The 14653-nt window shown below is 44.3% G+C and overlaps 1 protein-coding gene across 7 annotated transcripts in view; it reads left to right on the forward strand.

The window, feature by feature from the left end:
• The window catches only part of DGKA (diacylglycerol kinase alpha), a 79094-nt gene that overhangs the window by 24767 nt on the left and 39674 nt on the right, over positions 1–14653 (forward strand). The gene's annotated exons all lie outside the window — the stretch shown is intronic.

Genomic DNA, 14653 nt, shown 5'->3' on the forward strand with positions numbered 1-14653 from the left:
AAACTTTCTCCCAGGGGACACTTTCTTCAAAACTTTTTATCCCGACAGTTTTAAAATCGGAATAGTGATTTCCAATAAATCTCTTGTGATGTTATGAGTTTGTGTCCTGCGATTTCGGAGAATTGCCTTTTTTTTTTGCTAGAAAGTGTATAGGAGCTTTGAAAGTGTATAGGAATCTTATGTGTTTCAAATGCATCTTCTGATTCTGCCGACACAGGCCTTGGACATTTGGTCAATACATAACTTATTTTCTAAATTTTAATGCTGAATGGTTTCTGTAAAGACCTGGATTTTTGGGGAGAAAAAAGCAGAACTGTACTTTTTAGCTCTGGATTGATTATCAGAAAAAGCTGAAATTTCTTGGGTATCTTCCAATTATTGAGGTTAGGTTGAACAGGAGGAAGATGGGCAAGTGATGACTCAAAGTGACAACAAAAAAATCCTCTTATTTTAATGTTTGTGCTGCTCAGAAATTCCTCTCATGTGCTAGCCAAGTACTTGATATTTCAGCTATTAACACATCAGTGTTATGCCAAGAATAATATCTAGTTTGGTATAGAATGTTACAGCAGTGTTGCTCTGAGGAAATACAAAGTACTCAAAGTGAGAAAGGTGATACAGTATTTTTTATTGAACTAACATCTGGTGGTTAACTGTGCAATGCATGTCTTTTGAAGAGCCTGTCTTACAGAGTTCAGTGGGACTTATTCCAAGGTTAAGCATTCATAGGATTGCGGCCTACAAGTTGGCTCTTTCATATTAAGCTTGTCACATCCACAATTTCCCGGGTCTGGGGAAGCTAGTTTTTCTGTGTCCTGTCCTGTTGACATCCCATTTAAGGACATTGACAAACTAGAGTTTGTCTGCAAGAGGGGGACCTGGATTTTGCGGGACTGGAAACCTATGGGGATTAGTTGAAAGAGGTGAGAAAATTTAGCTTTGAGAAGTTACATTATATGGTAGATGGGCAAAGTGTAACTGAGGCTTTAAAAGTTCATTTTCCTTAAATTTAACATTTCCTACTTCCAAGTTCAGCCTTTTTAATAGGTTCATGAGAAGCACAGGTTGTGGGGTAATTTGCCCCTTGAATAGCCTCAGCTCTCTTAATTGCTCCAGTGTCAGTTTCTGTTCCCAAAGGGGAGTGGAGAGGCATTAATTGTTGGTATTTCCTCATTATTTTGTTTTTTTATAGTTATTTGTAAGCATTCTCATAAGAAAAAATGAGAGGCAATCAGTAAGGTTCTGCTTAATAGAGACAGAAAGGAACACTTAATAGGCTATTGATCATTGATTTCCCACCTCTTCATGTCAGGAAGCAATAAAACTGGCTGACCTTATAAGGGAGAACGTGTTAATGATTGTGGTTTATTTGTGAGGAAACATCCTAGGACAGTGGTTTCCAATTAGGGGTCCAGGGACTCCTGGGGATCCACAGAACGCACCCAGGGGGTCCGCAGCCCAATCCCTTGCCTCCCCCCACCACTATTTTTTTTGTCATTTTTTCATGGTAATACAGTGGTACCGCGGGTTAAGTACTTAATTCATTCCGGAGGTTTGTTCTTAACCTGAAACTGTTCTTAACCTGAAGCACCACTTTAGCTAATGGGGCCTCCTGCTGCTGCCGCACCGCCGCTGCACGATTTCTGTTCTCATCCTGAAGCAAAGTTCTTAACCTGAGGTACTATTTCTAGTTTAGTGGAGTCTGTAACCTGAAGCGTATGTAACCCGAGGTACCACTGTATCACAAATTTTATGGCCTGTTTTAGCACTGTGCAATTTTTAAATATATTGGCCAAAATTGGTTTTGAAATCGCACTGCAATAACGATTTTGACCTGGCAATATGCAGCAATATATTGCCCCTCATGCAAATGAGAGCAGGGCAGCCATTTTCAAGGCACCACTGATATCTCACGATTATCTCAACCGATAACGCTGCTGATCTGAGCTCCCTTCCTCATGTAGAGGAAGACCAAGGCAGCCGATAACACTACAGCCTTTCGTCATGCTGGCTGCCACCGCTGGCTGCCCCACTGATGGTGGCTTGATGTGCCCCCCCCATCCCCATCCCGTCCCACTCAAACCATGTGGTGGAGGTGACTCCGCTTCCTCTTCTTCCCCCACCCTCCCGATCTCAGTGGCTGCTCCTTCCCTCATCCCCACACATGATCTCCAATTTCAGACATAATGAAATATCAGAATATCGTAATGTTCAGCTGCTGATTACCACAATGTTAAAAAACAGATATTGCTGAGCCCTAGTCTGTTTTTTAGTATACCTAAAATTCTTTCCTTACGAGGGGCTACGCCACATCTTGTTCAAAAAATTGCTTTGCGGAGGTAACTACCATAGAGTTATCAAAATTTTCAAAAGTAGGGGGTCTGAGGCTTGGCTTTTTGAAAAATTGGGAACCACTGCCCTAGGAGGATCTTAGCCATGGGGAAAGGGCATTCCTTAAAACAGTGGTGCCTCGCTAGACGAAATTAATCCGTTCCGCGATTCTCTTCGTCTAGCGGTTTTTTCGTCTTGCGAAGCAAGCCCATTGACAGCTTAGCGGATTAGTGCTAGAGCTGTCAAGCGGCTTCCAGCGATCAGCTGTTAAGCGGCTTATCAGCGGAACAGCTGATAAGCGGCTTAGCGGCTTAGGAAAAGGGCAAAAAAAGCAAAAAAAAACCGCTGGGGGACGCAAGATTTTTTCGTCTTGTGAAGCAACCCCATAGGGAAATTCGTTTTGCGAAGCGCCTCCAAAACAGAAAAACCCTTTCGTCTAGCGGGTTTTTCGTCTTGTGAGGCGTTCGTCTTGCGGGGCACCACTGTATTACTATGCTAGATTTTGCAGTTGCATGGAACTTCCATTTCTAATCCCAATCCCAGCTGTTTATGGTAAAGCAATGTCTCAGCAGCAACAAAGGGCTGTAGTGCAGAAGGAACAATTGCCTCATTTACAGTAGTTCAGTCTTGACATGAACCTTGCAGCATTGTTGGAATCAGGCTGGGCTTGGCAGGCTTTAATGCATGAGGGAGGAGGAAGAAACAAGAGGAGGGAGCTGGATGGTAGGAACCTGGGTTAGAGCAGGGAGGATTCTCCCCTTCCCCGCCCCCATCCCCCAACATCAGTCACTTTGGAAGGGGGAGCCGAGATGCCAACTCTCCCTTCTGATCTTCCTTCAGAGCAGAGAGCCTCAGTGCGCGTGTGGGGAAAGGCTTTGATCAGCTGTGGAGGAAGCCTGAACAGGATGTGGCAGTGGCTGAATGGGAGGGTGCAGCCTTATCATCTAGAACCAGGTGTTGCCATTGCACATGGCAGCAGACCCACCTGCTCCCACAATCTTTACATTCTTGTAAGGCGAGTGAGCGTGCCGCTGCCCGTCTTTAAATGCTTGGCAAGAAGAGCAGGAAAACTTGTTGGGATATTTTTGTTGCTTCTGTCTAGTTCCGAACTTCTTGTCCTGCTCTTGAACTCTGCAATTGTGACACCTGAGCACAGTGTATGCTGCTGAGCCTGTCCTGTTACTTGCCTGAATAAAGATGTTGTTGCTGTTTAGTCGTGTCCGACTCTTCGTGACCCCATGGACCAGAGCACGCCAGGCACTCCTGTCTTCCACTGCCTCCCGCAGTTTGGTCAAACTCATGCTGGTAGCTTCGAGAACACTGTCCAACCATCTCATCCTCTGTCATCCTCTTCTCCTTGTGCCCTCCATCTTTCACAACATCAGGGTCTTTTCCAGGGAGTCTTCTCTTCTCATAAGGTGGCCAAAGTACTGGAGCCTCAGCTTTAGGACCTGTCCTTCCAGTGAGCACTCAGGGCTGATTTCCTTCAGAATGGATAGGTTTGATCTTCTTGCAGTCCATGGGGCTCTCAAGAGTCTCCTCCAGCACCATAATTCAAAAGCATCAATTCTTCGGCGATCAGCCTTCTTTATGGTCCAGCTCTCACTTCCATACATCACTACTGGGAAAACCATAGCTTTAACTATACGGACCTTTGTTGGCAAAGTGATGTCTCTGCTTTTTAAGATGCTGTCTAGGTTTGTCATTGCTTTTCTCCCAAGAAGCATGAGTCTTTTAATTTTGTGACTGCTGTCACCAGCTGCAGTGAGAATAAAGATTCCTTCCTTATTTAAAGGTGAGAACCCCTGTCTGTGTGTGTTGGGCATATGTGTGCTAAGCTGCTGATCTTCAACCAGGGCCAGCACACCCTGGTGAGGCAACAGCCTCAGGCAGCAGGATCCAAAGGGGCAACAGATCCAGCCTCCAAGCAATGCACTGCCCACTACTACTACTGCAGTGTCAGTGACAGTTGCAGCATGCTCCTTGGGTGTTGGATCTGTCCCTCCTTAGCAGCCCCCCCCAATGTTGCCTGTACAGGAGCCTCTTGGGGAATAGGAGGCACTGTCTCCTCCCAGCCCTGGGGAGGAAATGGCCGGGGCTGCCCTCTGGGGTCTGCACCCACCTGGTGTGATTCAGAGCAGTCCCCTTTCCCCTCCATTGATTTCCAATTCAGTTGTCAGGTAAGGTTGATTGGATTCCCCACTTTGTTTCCAGTGTAGATCTTTATTCCCAGGTTGTTCCTGGTGTAGATCTTCACTCACCCCTTCTTCCCTTAGGGAGGGGTGTGTGCCATTTTGTGGTTTGTCTCAAGTGTCAAAATGCCTTGGGACAGCCCTGCCTTCAACTAGTGGGTCAGAACTCACAACTGCAAAGTCACCTAAAGTGGATCGCAACAGCAGCACTACCACTACCATACAGCTACAGTATATGTTAAAATAAAATAAAAAATAAAAAGTGAGTTTCCAAATGTGCATATAGACTAAGCTCTTGGGTTTGAAAAGTTGGAAGACCGTCATGCTAAATTATAGCTGGTGGGCCCTGTGCACATAAGTTGCAATATTTGTAGAAGCCAGTAACTCTCAAATGTAAACAGTTGGAATTAGTTGCTGGAGTGTTGTTGTTGTTTAATGTATTTGAGGTTGGAAATCATTATATTAGAAACTTAATGAGCTTCTTTTTACTGCGTATAAGCAGTATTACAAATAAAAATACAGTAAATAGAATAAGAATATTTTGCCAATATATTGTGAACAGCAGTCACTACAACAACATAGATTAAAAATCTGAGATTCTTGAGAGTCTGACCAGAACCTGGAAGATGCTCAAGTGCCATTCTACATAACTCATTCTTGCCCCAGACTTCAAGGACTTCCTATATCTTACTTTGTAATCTCTGTGGTTCAGATAAACCTCCCTGATTGGTTTAGGGTGAAGCAATTCATCTTCTATTTTGATAAGACAACTGGCTCTTCCAGGAAAATGGCCTGAGCCATTACAGATGGGGGCAGTGTGTTGGTGTACCTGGGTAACTATCTTCCCCCACTTGACAAAGATGCTGGGAGAACTGTGCATAGATCTACTGTGGCAGGTTGCTAGCTCAATAGGAAATGGGAAGTGGTGTTGGAGTTAGGGGTGTTTAAACTTCTCCCCTCCCTAGATTTTCCTGATTTGAAATTGCCCTCCAGGATTTATTTGTCATGCAAGGGAAAATATAGAAACATTATCAAGATACCTGCATGCTTGCCCTCGTCGTAGTTTCAGGGGATCAATATATTGAGCAAACAGCATGGTGAAATGATTTAAGAGTTCTGCATTCTAGCTGCTTTTCCAATCCAATTTGCAGGTGGGGATGCACATGACTGCTGGAACTTTTTTTTAAAAAAAATGAAAAACCATGGGTGAGTCAATTGTATCTTTCTCAGCACCTTGCCTAGTGCAGCCCCACAGTGCTGAGAGTGTCTGTATATTCCTTTTGTTCAAGAGCCTAGTTACAGTGCACACAAATCTGCATATGCCAAAGTACACATTTACTCAAGAGATCAGGGGCCCGTTGTTGGGCAAATATCACAGGACTTTATAACCTCCCAATGGAGTTATTTTTAATTTAGGAAAATAAACGTACTTCCTGTTCAGAAATTAACTAGGAAAAATAAACCTGGCACTAATCCATAGGTGGCAATGGTCCTCAGGCAAATGGGGGGGGGAGGAAGCATTTTGCATGCCCTAGATCTCACCACATTAGTATAGAATCTGCTATCTATTGTCCTAAGGGATTTTTCACCCTATGTATTTGCAATGAAAGGAGGTAGTGGATAGTGATAAAGGGGGATTTAAAGAAAACCACCCTAACATTTGATTTAGATTATGGATTGCCCCTGTGTGGCATCTTGAGCATAATGTAATGAAATGCTAACTATATGCTATTTCTTTTGAAAAGCCTTCATGATGGAGGAAAGCTTTGAAATGTATGCCTGATTGTCCCTTCTCTCCATTCCTAATTTATATGCCTTGCATATAAAATTCCACCCCAGAGGAGTTGCCAGAGCCTCTTGTAGCAGAAATGGCCATTTGGTGCTTTAAAATTCCATGTTTTTTAACAGCCTGACTCATGAAAGCTGATAAAGTTATGCAGAACTAAGAAAATACATAGAAATACGCAGACTTCTATTTGCTGAAAACGAGTGACCTAATTTTGGAGCAGAATCACCCTGCGTCATTGCCCTAAGAGTGACTGTTTCTCATAGGCACATCTAGTCTGAAGACCTGCCTTAATACCCTATCAGTATACTGTCTTAGGTGTTGTCAGCAGTCACCGTTTTCTCAATATGTGAGCAAACGTCTGCTCTGCCTTTGAAATTGTGCAAAGTCCACACAGGCACTGTGCACAGGAAAGAGGTGTGTTTGCTTTTGAATTACGGTTGATCCTTGAGGCATGCTTACACCCTGGGTAACGGATGCCATGTAGCTGAAGTGAGGTTTCTAATGGAAGCTATCATTGCCTGGCTGATGTTTGCAACCTGTCAGCCCTGGGATCTGACTGCTCCCAGCCCAGATACAATCACTGGCTTCGGGTAGGATTCAGCCACATCCCGACAAATTGAGGATGCACGATTATTGTTGGCTGTGAAGTCTTGCACAGCAAACCCATTTACCAAGGAGACTGGAGTTTTTGAGGGAAAGGAAGTGATGGAAAAATGCATTGGAAAGTGTGCAAACAAATCAGAACGAATCTTAAATAAACAAGTCATCTGGAAGTGCTCTCAGAGTAGTTTGTGCAGATTCAACCTGCTTTATTTAATATCAATATTACCCATTGTGCGACACCTGGCTTTTGAATGTATGTATGAGGCAGGGAGAGGGAGCGAAATGGTGGAGACGGCTGCTGCATGACCTTCTTTCAGGGAATGCAAAACTGGCTGAAAATCCACAGGTGGGACAAGCAACAAGAACAACTGGAGAAGAGCAAGGCAGGAACCTGAACACCTTAGATGGGGGGTGGAACACACCAGAGGCTGCAGTGATGCTTTTCCCTTTCCAAATTTCAGGGGGGAGGGCATAAATCACAAGTGGGCTTTGAGAATTCTCCTCTAAAAATAGTCCTCCACAGATTTCTCTTCAAACACTATTTCCTTGTAGAAATGTTAGGGGATAAGTGCAGTTTGCCCCTTGCTGTCCTCCTGCTCCCATGTAGCACTTGTTGTCCCTGTTGAACAAGCCAGTGGCAAACATCACCACTTGGACCTTTCTTTCCTCCACCTGCCTATGGCAGCTGTGTTGTTCTAACTAAACAAATAGTGAACTTGGCCAGCTGAGTGCCTCTGGTTTGGAAGTGAAACAGGGCCACCCAAAATCAAAAGTACATAGATACACAGAAGTATGTAAATCTGTACAGGACTTGTGAGCTTCCAGGATATATGGAATATTGAGGCAGAGTGGAGGTTGGGTGGAAGTAGTAAAATGGACTACTGAATGGGATCCAGGAGGATTTGAAAGCAACAACAGCAACCCTCTCCTCCTTGCACTATATTTGGATGAAAAGCAGGTGAGGGGAAAGGACATACTTTGCTACTCACACTCCTGAACCAACCACCAAAACTCATTGCCCATTCCATTCACCACAATGGGCACTTCCAGACTATTGCTATTTCTTGGTGGGATTCAGTCATAAACCAGCATTCAGGTTGCACAACAATCTCACTTTCTCCCTATCCCAGAACTGGACTTCTTGTGATAGGGAAAGTGACAGAGATCCCATTTGCTTGATGCAACATTGTCTAACCTCCCAGTAAACTAGTCAGAATGAATGCTCATTGAAGTGCCTTTGTTGTCAAACTTCACGCAAACCAATAAGGATGAATGTTCTGTTAAGCAGGATATAGCCATGAAATGCTAAGATTTGAAGCTGGCAACAACCCTAAACCAGGATCCTCTCCTGCTCCCTTTGCCCACCACCCCACCTCACTGAGACCTGAACAGTGCTACTAGACTTCTCTTTCAGGCTGTCTCTTATGGGGGTGCATTGCGACATTTAGCTGTGTGTCCCATTTGTCTGTCTAGCCACACAACCATATGCAGGCCTGTACAGGAAGGGGCACCTGGTGTTGTTTCCTTGTTGCAAATCGCAGCAGGGCTGCCCTGAGTGTGTGGTATGGTGAGGAAAGAGGCGCTGTGCTAGTAACAAACAGCTGTGGGAAAAGGAAAGGAAGCGGTTGAGCAGAGAATGATGTGGGATGAGTTTAGCACAGCTTCTGCAACATTAAGCTTGAGATCGATCTGTGTTTTCCAGAAAGGGGCTGCTGATAGTAGTGTATGCGCACATCCCGCTATTCACCGCTGCTGACAATAAGCAGGTTATCATACTGCTTTTTTTTAAAAAAAAAAATCTGTTTGACCAGAGATGACAAAGGAGCAAGAGGAATGTGTGCATTCTTTGGGAAGCAGTGCCTCCCTTAGACCACTCACAAGTCTCTTTTTTAAAAATTGTCTGTCTCCAGGTTCTATTTATTTTATTGCAACTTCACTGGCAGTGCTAAGGCCGCAATGTGGGGGTTAGGCAAAAAAAAATGGACAACAGAACAGGCGATGAAATGCTTCACAGATGCAGACTAGGTAAGCACCACTCTGATTTTAACCCACGTTTCTTGACCCGTTGGGAGAGTTTTCAAACTCAGAGGATTAGAGAGCCATTTCAGGCGCATGTTGCTGCTCACAACACACCACCATATCCCTTTAAGGAATGGCTTGTGCTGCTAACTCAGGACTGAGGGGGTGCTGGGTGGCAGCCTGACAAAGGGAAGGCATTGAAAAGAGCTCCTTTTCTTCCTAAATTTTCTTCCTTTTCTATGTGCTTGGATTGCCAACCACAGGGCCTGTCATGTGTCTCTGTGAGAGTGAATGCACACGGAAGGATCCCGCTTTATTATAAAGAGGTTTGGGAGGGAAAGTTTCTGGTCTGCAAGGGTGAGGACAGTAACTGTGTTGCCTTGAAAGAGCTAGCAGGGAGCATGATTCAGTGGAAAACAAGGCAACGGTAATGGGAACAAATAAAGCCCACAGATCCTACCTTCATATTTCACCTTTCTTGCCACTTCAATGCCAGAAGCAAAATCTAAGAGGGCCTGTGTTGTCTCTTTCCTTTACAGCAGGGGCAGGGAACCGCAGACCCTGCTACAGACTACACCCTCTCACAGGCCCTGCTACACGTCCCAAATATTGTTGTCTGCATGGAATGTGTCCTATTTTGGGGGAGGGAGGGATGAATAAATTCCTATGCCCCACAAATAACTCAGAGATGCATTTTAAATAAAAGCACACATTCTACTCATGTAAAAATATCAGGGAGGCCGCATAAATAAGGCCCCACAAATAACCCAGAGTTGCATTTTAAATAAAAGCACACATTCTACTCATGTAAAAAAACCAGGCAGGCCCCACAAATAACCCAGAGATGCATTTTAAATATAAGGACACATTCTACTCATGTAAAAACACACTGATTCCTGGACTATCCATGGGCCGGATTTAGAAGGCAACTGGGCCAGATCCAGACCCCGGGCCTTAGTTTGCCTACTCATGGCCTAGAGGGAGGATAGTGTCAGTGTAGAAACTAGCCTGCTGTATGATAATAAAATTTATATTGCTTGCTCCACCCACTTTAACCCACCCACATTTGTCTCTGGCCCTTCACATCACTGGTATGTGGCCTTGGGAAAGTGACCCCTGAACTGAAAAAGGTTATTTAACTCTGTTTTACAGATATCTCCCGTGCCCATTCTTTGCTTCTCACCTGCCTGTCGTGATCGGACAGGAGAGGAGCAACTGTTATTAGGTCAGTCAGTTGTAAACACACACACTTAACAATTTTGGTTCTACACATCATATGTAGACCTAAGACCCACAAATGATGTCATGCAAGAGAATCCACAGTCACACTTAACTGTATAGTGGAATGTCGGGTTACATACACTTCAGGTTACATACGCTTCAGGTTACAGACTCTGCTAACCCAGAAATATTACCTCGGGTTAAGAACTTTGCTTCAGGATGAGAACAGAAATCGTGCTCTGGCGGCACGACAGCAGCAGGAGGCCCCATTAGCTAAAGTGATGCTTCAGGTTAAGAACGGACCTCCGGAACGAATTAAGTACTTAACCCAAGGTACCACTGTAATGTAAGCATTGCACATTATAGTTGAAATCAAGGGGGCTGGCTGCGCATCGATGCACAAACTAACTGTGGTGTCACAAGCCAGTTATTTTACTCTAAGAACAAAGGAGATGAATGCTTAGCATTGCCCCTGCCATGCTAGTTGTTTTATTTGTTTCTTATCGCTTCTCAATGCACGTCTTCTCATATTCCCTGGAAGTAGGTACATGGTGGTGCCGTGTAACCATGCATCAAATTGTTTTGAAATGACACATGAGGGTGTTGTTAAAAATGTGCGTGGGCAGAAGTACTGCATATTGGATTTGGCACTATTATTTGGGAGCTGAGTGAATAATTTATTAAGTATATTCTTGCCCACCTTTCTCTTTTAAAGAAAGCCATAAATCCTTGAGTGGGTCAAAACCAATTAACAAATTTCAATCGCAAAAATGATCTCAAAATAAAATTAAGAGCAGTGCATTTAAAAGTACATTGCATCAGCATCCCAAGTGCCTTCTGAAAAAAGAAAAGGCTTTTGCTGTTCTTTGGAAAGCAGTAAAAGGTTTTGCTTCGCAGGCACCCTGAGGGACAGAGTTCTGCATTGTGACATCAACAGCAGGCAAAGTCCTGTTGGTTGGAACTGCCAGCCTAATCATCGACAGTGTTGGCACGCAGAGCTGGGCTTCCCTAGGTGATCTAAGAGCAGGGCTATTGTTGGCAGTCAGTATCTTTGGGCACTTGCCAAAGCCCACACCTTAGCAGGAGGCTTGCTGCCAATTCCTAGAGCCTTGTGGGCCTCCACCTCCTCCCTTTCTGTGTTGCAGTCTCTTTACGTGCCCTCTCTATGAAAGGAGAAGGAGCAGTAACCTGTCTGTGCTTTGGTTTCTCCCTCTGGAAGGTGGCTTGGGCTGGGGCCAGAGAGAAAGGGAAGCAAATGGGCAGCAACAGTGGTGGAGAAGACATGATAGATACAGTTGGGGAGGGAGCCGATTGAGAGCATCCTACACAAGTCCCCCTACCCACACTGGCGGAGGAAGGGGGATGTGGTGGGTGCGGCTTGCCCCGGGTGTCATTCCTGAGGGGGGTGACATCGCCACGCTGATCCCTTAGGATGCTCGCCACAAGTGGCACCCCTCTAGAATGGTAGCCCCGCCCCCGCAGGCAGCTAGCCCCGCCCCGGGTGCACAGCCCCACCCCCAGGTGCCACTCCCTAGCCACACACCTGGAACTGGCATTATCTAACAGTGTGAGGAGGTTTCTCTGCAAAGATGCACGACGGAAAAAATTTCACAGAACATTTAACAGAAAATTTGCCGGTGCTTTATTCACTTGTGGAAAATTCTCAGTTTCGTAAGTTCACTTGTAACAGCAAAAGGATGCCAACGCAATTTTAGGCAAGCCTGGCAGTTTTCAAAGATTTCAGCTTTGTTTGTTGAATACTAATGAAAAGCACCCAGCTTTGATGGAATGTTCTAAGAAACGAACAAAAGAAAAATCAAATGCAGTTTTGAAAGGATCAGTTTGCCAACTTGAATAAAAACGGTGTTCAGTTGTATCCAAACATAGACAAAAAACCTGTTCCTTGATCTCAGGAACCATCATGCAAAATTTTGTTATGATATATCAAATAGTGTTCAAATTAATAGAGAATGGACAAAGACAACTTTTCAAAAGATATAGAAGACAAGTAAAACGTCATGCTAAATAAGATCATTCTCTAGGGTATCAGAAAATTACTCTGTGCAAACTGAACATTTTCAAATCAAATTACAAATAGTGGTGTCTGTTTTCTGGGGGAGATAATCCAATTCAGAATTTTCCTGAAAACCCACATTGCTGTTTGTATGAGAGTCAACATGCTCCTGTAACTAGGCAGATCCGAAGTAATTTAGGGCTTTAAAGATCAGTACCAACACCTTGGAACACTCTGAAACAAACAGATCAGCCCAGTATTGCAGTTAGGTAATTATTTGCTTTCTAAAATAGATTTTTTTCACAAGTTTTTATAGTAACATTAACAGTACAAAATACAGTAATACAACACAGCTCAGCCATACAGTTCATATCGATATTAATTATATATTTCATTAGTCCAATCATGTAGAACATGGGTAGGCAAACTAAGGCCCGGGGGCTGGATCTGGCCCAATCGCTTTCTAATTCCGGCCCGTGGAATCAGCATGTTTTTACATGAGTAGAATGTGTCCTTTTATTTAAAATGCATCTCTGGGTTATTTGTGGGGTATAGGAATTCATTCATTTCTCTCCCCCCCCCCAATATAGTCCGGCCCCCCACAATGTCGGAGGGACAGTGGAACGGCCCTCTGCTGAAAAAGTTTGCTCACCCCGATGCAGAAGAACAGAAATAAAGTGCTGATTGTGAAATAAATAAGTTACGCATAGGTTCATGCTATATTCGATATTGTCAGTGCTATTTTCTGGGGGTACTCAGAGGTATGCAGTTCTGACACCTCCCCTCCGAATGTTCAAAGTATGGCATTTTCTGTAACAACTTTATTGTGAATACTGGCACCTTTTCTTCCTTCTACAAAAAAATAATTGTATACAATTTACTGCAGGAAATTCCTCTATAATGTTCCGTGTGAAAGGCTGGACTGCAGTTAACATTCTCCCTGGTGGTATATATGAAATACAGCTAGACCAGCGTTCATGGAATATCATTTTCATTTTTTCTACAGTTAGGTAATTCTAGACTTAATGGTCTTTTACACAGCCTTTTCAGAAGGTAGCGTTTATTACTTCACTTTCAAATGTGGCAAGCCAGCCTTCCTCATTTGTCCCCCCACATCCCTATTCTGCAGAGCAGGGACCTGGGCAGGGACCTGCCAAGTACTTCCTTGTCAGCTCAGCACAGTGCCGGATTTATGTATAAGCTAAATAAGCTATAGCTAAGGGGCCCCCCACAAAATTTAAAGGGAAAAACAACCTGGATGTACATTTCCAAAATATAAGATAAAAAACAAATAAAACATGCAGCAACAGTGCCAAATGGCTTCAGATACCTATTAGGTCATGGGTAGGCAAACTAAGGCCCGGGGGCCAGATCCAGCCCAATCACCTTCTAAATCTGGCCCGCGGATGGCCTGGGAATCAGCGTGTTTTTACATGAGGAGAACATGAGTAGAATGTGTGTTCTCAAAGCTACCAGCATGAGTTTGACCAAACTGCGGGAGGCAGTGGAAGACAGGAGTGCCTGGAGTGCTCTGGTCCATGGGGTCACAAAGAGTCGGACACGACTAAACAACAACAGAATGTGTGCTTTTATTTAAAATGCATCTCTGGGTTATTTGTGGGGCATAGGAATTCGTTCACCCCCCCCCCCAAAAAAAAATACAGTCCGGCCCCCCACAAGGTCTGAGGGACAGTGGACCAGCCCCCTGCTGACAAAGTTTGCTGACCCCTGTATTAGATCCATAAATTACCATATAACATATATTCAACACAAAAAACGGCGACAATTTGTTGTTGACAAAGGACAGCTGGACATATAAAGGGCCCCATTACCTTCAGTAGTTTAGGGCCTCATCAAACCTAAATCCAACCCTGGCTCAGCAGCACCCCTGAATAAGCCAGGAAGGTCTTGTATTGGAATAATCATTTCACACACTTCTTTCCACTGCTATAGTTGCTCTCTTGATTCCTTCCCGCTCTCGCAGTTACGCTTTTCTAATATTGCTTGCAACGGTTTCCAATTACAAAAGTAAGTCTGAGCGTGGCAAACAAACACTAGCGATGCATCCTCAGGGGACAGCCCACGTAATTCAGCTTGCAGAAACACGGGAGTGAGGGTGAGCAGCGTGCGATGAAAAGATCAAAGAAAAAGATGCAGTTGCAAGATAAATAAAGTGTGTGAGAGAGACTTGCTTCTGTTGACTGAACTGCAGGCAACTGGGTCTTACCCCCGACAGGTGGCTTATTGTACCTCCTGTCAGATGCAGCAGCTGCATAAGCTACAGATGGAAATATAACATCTTCAGAGTTATTAGGTGTGATTCTGGTTTAATCTAGGTTCATGGGATCCTTAAAGGCGGAAAAATATTTAAGTCCCCTTGAATCTGCAAAGTGGCAGATCGGTGCAAGCACTAGGTGTTTGTTCTGCAAGAAATCTGGTTTCTAGGTGATGGAGAGGAAGGAGTGGGTGGAAGAACTCTTGCAA

Source organism: Podarcis gaigeae (genome assembly GCF_964106915.1).
Source record: "Podarcis gaigeae genome assembly, chromosome: 2".
NCBI lineage: Eukaryota > Metazoa > Chordata > Lepidosauria > Squamata > Lacertidae > Podarcis > Podarcis gaigeae.